Below are 5813 nucleotides of genomic sequence, written 5' to 3' on the forward strand. Positions count from 1 at the left end.
TCAGGAGTAATCCAATACGATTCTAGCAGACTCACACACACATACTCTCTGGCCATTTATGCACGGGAGGTTTTGCCTTGGATTTGCAGCTCTCTAGATGCACATTAAGGATTGCCTGCTCCCATTCATTCCAATGGGTGGATGGGGGGGGGGACCCCATAACTCGGGATTTATTGCCTTTTAGTCAGACCCCCGGGCCGGGGTAATGGTACAGCCCAACTGCCGAGGCAACCAGACCCCCAGGCTGGGGTAATGGTACGGCCCAACATGAATGTGTTTTTAAAGGCTGTATTCCAATGGGCAGATGGTTGGGGGGACCCCTTCCGGGCCCCATAATTCGGGACCTCTACCTCCAAACAAGCCCCTCTCAGAGCCGCAGAAAGGCAAGAATGTGCACACCCCCCCATGGGGATCTCTCTCACACACAGACTCTTTCTCTCCCCAGGCAGCACAGCAGCTGGGCTCATGCACTCAACCGCGACTGATTAGCCAGAAAAAAATCCGGCTTGGCCACCATTGGCCGCAGGAGAATGCTGCTAGTTGCTTACTAACTGACGGTTATGCTGCTGATTCGGAACCCCCGAATTTGCTGAATTTATTCGGCGTTCGCCTGAACTCGCCAAATTCGGCTCCTCGTTTTCCCGCCTTTTTTTAATTCGGCTCTATCCTTACCAGAAACAGCTGAATCGGGGGAAATTCGGCTGTTTTTCGGTTCGGGATGAACCGAATCAACAGCCCTAGTTGAAAGCCCTTTGCTGGGGTTGCCATAGAGAGCCAGCGTGGTGTAGTGGTTAAGAGCAGTGGTTTGGAGTGGTTGACTCTGATCTAGAGAATGGAGTTTGATTCCCCACTTCTCCATATCAGCGGCGGGAGCTAATCTGATGAACTGGATTTGTTTCCCCACTCCTGCAGCCAGCTGGGTGACCTTGAGCTAGTCACAGCTCTCTCAGCCTCACCCACCTCACCGGTTGTCTGTTGTGGGGAGGGAAAGGGAAGGAGATTGTAAGCCGGTTTGAGTCTCCCTTAAGTGGTAGAGAAAGTAGGCATATAAAAACCAACTCTTCTTCTTCTTCATAGGTCATTTGCAACTTGACAGCACAAGCATATATTGGATGTGGCAGAGGCTGCTGTCTCTCCTCCGGGATTTACAGAGGCAAATTAAGTTTATTGGAATTACAGGTTCAAACTGAATTTTAACTCCTTGCCTTCCAGCCAGTGTGGTGTACTGGTTAAGAGTGGTGGACTCTAATCTGAAGAACCAGGTTTGTTTCCCCACTCCTACACATGAAGCCTGCTTGATGACCTTGGGCCAGTCACAGTTCTCTCAGAACTCTCAGCCCCGCTGACCTCACAAGGTGTCTGTTGCGGAGAGAGGAAGGGAAGGAGCGTGTAAGCCACTTTGAGACTCCTTAAAGGTAGAGAAAAGCAAGATATAAAAACCAACTCTTCTTCTTCTTCAAAAGTGTATGAAGATAGTGTGTGTGGCAGAGGCTGTGCTAGAGGTTTCTGTCCCAGAGCGAGGAACTTTTATCAGCAAGCTCCTGTCTGCTCCCCACTAACCATCCCCAGCTGGGGTAGGGGGAGCGGAAGTCCCAGCTAACTTATGGGCCCTTTCAATTAGTGAACCTTTTTGGATCATTTCAATTTAAAAACAAAATCCCAAGGGAAAGGGGGGAACAGAGGTACAAGACATACATACCCTATTCCACTCTTAAGGCCCACGTATAAATTTTAATATGCTTCCCAATCCACGCACTCATTTCCTGCACAATACAAATCTCATGAGTTATAGCAGATACATTTCTATTTTTCACCTTTCTTGGTAATGAGCTTGCAGTCTGGGCTAGTGGGCCCCTGACAGAGAATAGCATTTCCCCCTACCCTTGCTTGGGCTCTGCCCAAATTCATCCTCACCTACTCTCCCTTACTCTCATTTTGGCCATTTATGCATGGCTGTTTCCTTGTGGTCACCCCGCTGACTACTTCGGGGCTTTGCTTTGATTAGGCATTCATTTTCCAACCATCAGAGGTCACCTCACTCTCCCTGCACATTTCCGTGCGTTTTGGCTGTGTTTTCTGGATTCGTGTTTAGCCAGCGTCCAGAAAACGCGAGGGAAATGCGCAGAAATGGGCAGGGAGAACACATGCCAGAAAAGTCCATCTGAATTAACATGTGTGCATCAAATTTCCTTTGTTTAATCTTGTCTGCCACACACACCATCACACCTTTCCCTGACCAAGCCCTTCTAGGAAATGTTCAGTTATTATGTCTGGGTTGGTTGCCTGCCTTCCTGGTGCAAGCTCAATTGAAATGTTAATTGTGTTATTTGGCATAGGTGTGGTTGCTGAGCCATCTAGGATTTTCCCAGCCATAACTGGCCCAGAGCCTGGAGGAGAAAAGTTGTTTTTTATATGCTGACTTTCTCTACCACTTAAGGAAGTATCAAACCAGCTTACAATCACCTTCCCTCCCCTCCCACAACAGACACCCTGAGAGGTACATGGGGCTGAGAGAGTATGACTAGCCTAAGGTCACCCAGCTGGCTTCATGTGTAGGCATGGGGAAACAAATCCAGTTCTCCAGATTAGTGTCTGCTGCTCATGTGGAGGAGTGGGGAATCAGACAATAGAACTCTAACTTGAATGACATCCATTATTTAATGTAATTAATGCGTTGAATCTGACCAAAATAAATTCTGACACCAGGGAATGGTTGGAAACTTCCTTATCTTTATTTGTTTGTTTGTTTTTCAAATTTGTAGCCCTCCCTCCCAAGCAAGCCGGCTCCTTTCTGGTGCCTTGCTGTCTGGCTTCAGTTTCCTAGGCATTAGTGGGAAATAGTGGGCGAAAACGCACGGTCGCTTTAGCCTCCTTTATTCCCTGTTTCAGCTAGGATCGAACGCACGTTTGGTGAAACGCATGTGTTCGATCCTGGCTGAATCCTGGCTGAAACAGGGAATAAAGGAGGCTAAAGTGACCATGCGTTTTCACCTAGTGAGTTACTGGAAATAAACGAGTTTTGTGACGACTTAAAGACGAACAAGTTTTTTAAAAACTCTTTATTTAAGTTTATTTTATAATAATAACAACAACAAAATAAAAATACAACAATACTAGGTTAAACATCGTACCATCGAGATATGTTTCAAAAATCGGTTCTAGTTGTAAAAATCTTTTTACGACTGCAACGCAAATAGCAAATAAAAAAAATTTTTAGAACAGTGAATGAAATTTATAGTAAGAATGTCAAATGTATTAAATGTAAGGTATGTTTAGGTTATGATTATTATGCAAATAGTAAACAAAAACTCTTAAGAACAGCAGACAAAACGAGTAGTTAGATTATCCAATGATGTATTGAGTGTCAGGTATGCTTAGCCTATTTGAAGGCGTAATAGACGTTTTTAAGAATATTTTTTTGAACAAATATTGATTGACTATCAAGAGTATGATATATTCAAGCCATTTGAAAGAGTTATAAGATGAACTAGGTCATAGAGAAAGTCTTGATTTTGATAAATTTACAACTTTTCTTTGTTAATACCATTTTAGGTTGAGGCTTGGAAGAGACAATTTTGTGTCATACGATTCCCTTTCCCACCTTCCCTTTCTTTTTTGTATCTCATAAACTTTATAATAACAATATTTTTTTAAAAAAATACTTGGTTCCAATATATGTTCCAATAGTATACATCAGTACTTTTCACAGAAATCATACCATTTGTTGTATTCACTTAGCAGAACTTAATAAATGCAAATCATACGATAGTTTCGTGGGCATCGTTTACTTCGTGATGATCCCTTTCCCACATATTCTAGAAAAGGCAGCCATCTATTTAAAAAGTTTGTAGAGTAAGATAAGTTATTTATTACTTTGAGTTGTGAAGATTATCTTATCTAAAATTAAAAGGTTCCACACCTTCTCATACCACTGCCCAGTAGAAGGCATTTTTGCTTTTTTTCCAGTACGAGGCAATCAAAATTTTTCCTGCCAGTAGCAGTATTGAAATCAGTTCCCTTTTTTGGGTAGAGAGTTGTTGTATATTAAATTTTTCTAGTAGGACAAGTAAGGCATCATGAGGGACTTTAAAGACTAACAGGTTTTTGTGGCGCTAGTCCTTGAAAACATGTGCCGGAATAATATTTGTGAGTCTTTAAGGTGCCGGCAAATTCCACTTTGTTTTTGCTGCACCTGACTAACACAGCTACCCTTCCGGAGTTAGTGACTCACCGAAGGGGTGTGCATGAGTGGGAGCGATTTCAGCCAGGCAGAACCAGCCTGCTGAACAAGCCTGGTTTTGTTTTTTTTTTGTCTTGGCATGGGCTTGTCAACATTGAACAACCAGTATGTCCATATTTATCACACCCTTTCCTCAAAGAGTTCAGAGCAGCCCTTCTCTGCCTTTAGATCTTCACAGCAGCCCTGCGAGGTAGCTTAGGCCAATTGTCCCAAGGTTGCCCAGGAACCTTCATGACTTACCCAGGATTAGGGCTTGGTTCTCCCCTGTCATAGTCCAACACTGTAACCACTATGCTAAACTGGCTCTTGAATGCATTCCAAGGGGCATTTCCATGGCAGGCACAAGGATTTGGGGTGCCCTACACTAAGGCAACAAAGCTGTCTCCCTGCCATGCTGCAGGCAGTTGGCAAGACGGCGCCTTCCCTTCTGAAGCCCCCACCAGTCCACAACAAGAAGCTGCTGCCTGTCCTCCTTGTTTCCAGTGGTGGGGCAAGTCCCAGCAATGGGGCGCAGCAGGGCTTGCCTTCCTTACCCCAGACAGCATTGCTACTGCCCACCTCCTCACCTCCCCCCTAATGCAATCAGGAGAGATGCGGTGGAGGGAAGGAGGAAAAGGGCCAAGCCCACCTCAACTCCCCAATGGAGGGAGGGAAGGAGGGAGTTGTGGCTCAGTGGTAGAGCATCTGCTTGGAGTGCAGAAGGTCCCAGGTTCAATCCCTGGCATCTCCAGTTAGGCAAGTAAGTGATGTGAAAGACCTCTGCCTGAGACCCTGGAGAGCCGCTGCCAGTCCAAGTAGACAATAGTGACTGTAATGGACCAAGGGTCTGATTCAGTATAAGGCAGCTTCATGTGTTCATGCGCAGGCTTCCTGATGCCCCCTACTCGAGCTGGGGGCACCTCCTGGGGCCATAGATGGGTGAGACCATGCTGCTTGGTGCCCCTCTGGTTCTGGCACCCTAGGCAATTGCTGGCTAGTGTACATGCTGCCCCTAGGAATTCTTTTGTACACAAGCCCCACTGAAATGCATCTATGCACACTGGTTATAACTTAACTCCCAATAGATGTCATGGTAACCTGCTGGGCAGATGTGACCTTTGACTTGTACTAGAATTCCTGAGCAGTCGTGCGAGTGATCCTGGCGTGACTACGAAGTCCCTTTTGATATAGCAGGCTACTGTGGTGCCTCCATTTAGGGCTGCCTCCCTACCCAAAACTTGTTCTTGTGCTTTCAGCAGCTGCCTGATGCACAGAATAGGGTTGCCAGGTGGGTGGTTTCGGTAGGCAATTGCCCACCAATCCACCTGGCTGCTCCGGAGTGGCAATCATGTGCACGCGGGGCTGCACGCACGTGGTTATGCCACTTCTAGGTTTACCTCCCCAGAAAGCTGCATTGCTGCAGCCACGTTAGCACTCAAACCCCCAAAAGCTGGGACTTTTTCTGGGTAGAGGCTGTGGCTCAGTGATAGAACATCTGTTTGACATGCAGAAGGTCCCAGGTTCAACTCCCAGCTTCTCCAGTTAATGGGTCTGGAAGTGGGTGATGTGAAAGATCTCTGCCAAGATCCTGGAG

The 5813-nt window shown here is 46.0% G+C and overlaps 1 non-coding gene across 1 annotated transcript; it reads left to right on the top strand.

Annotated features, from left to right (window-relative positions):
- Window positions 1-4898: 4898 nt before the first annotated feature.
- Window positions 4899-4970, top strand: TRNAS-GGA (transfer RNA serine (anticodon GGA)). The gene has a single exon. It is a non-coding gene; the product is annotated as a tRNA-Ser (tRNA).
- The last annotated feature ends 843 nt before the right edge of the window (window positions 4971-5813 follow it).

This window comes from Euleptes europaea, chromosome 4 (genome assembly GCF_029931775.1).
Source record: "Euleptes europaea isolate rEulEur1 chromosome 4, rEulEur1.hap1, whole genome shotgun sequence".
In the NCBI taxonomy this organism is placed as follows: Eukaryota; Metazoa; Chordata; class Lepidosauria; order Squamata; family Sphaerodactylidae; genus Euleptes; species Euleptes europaea.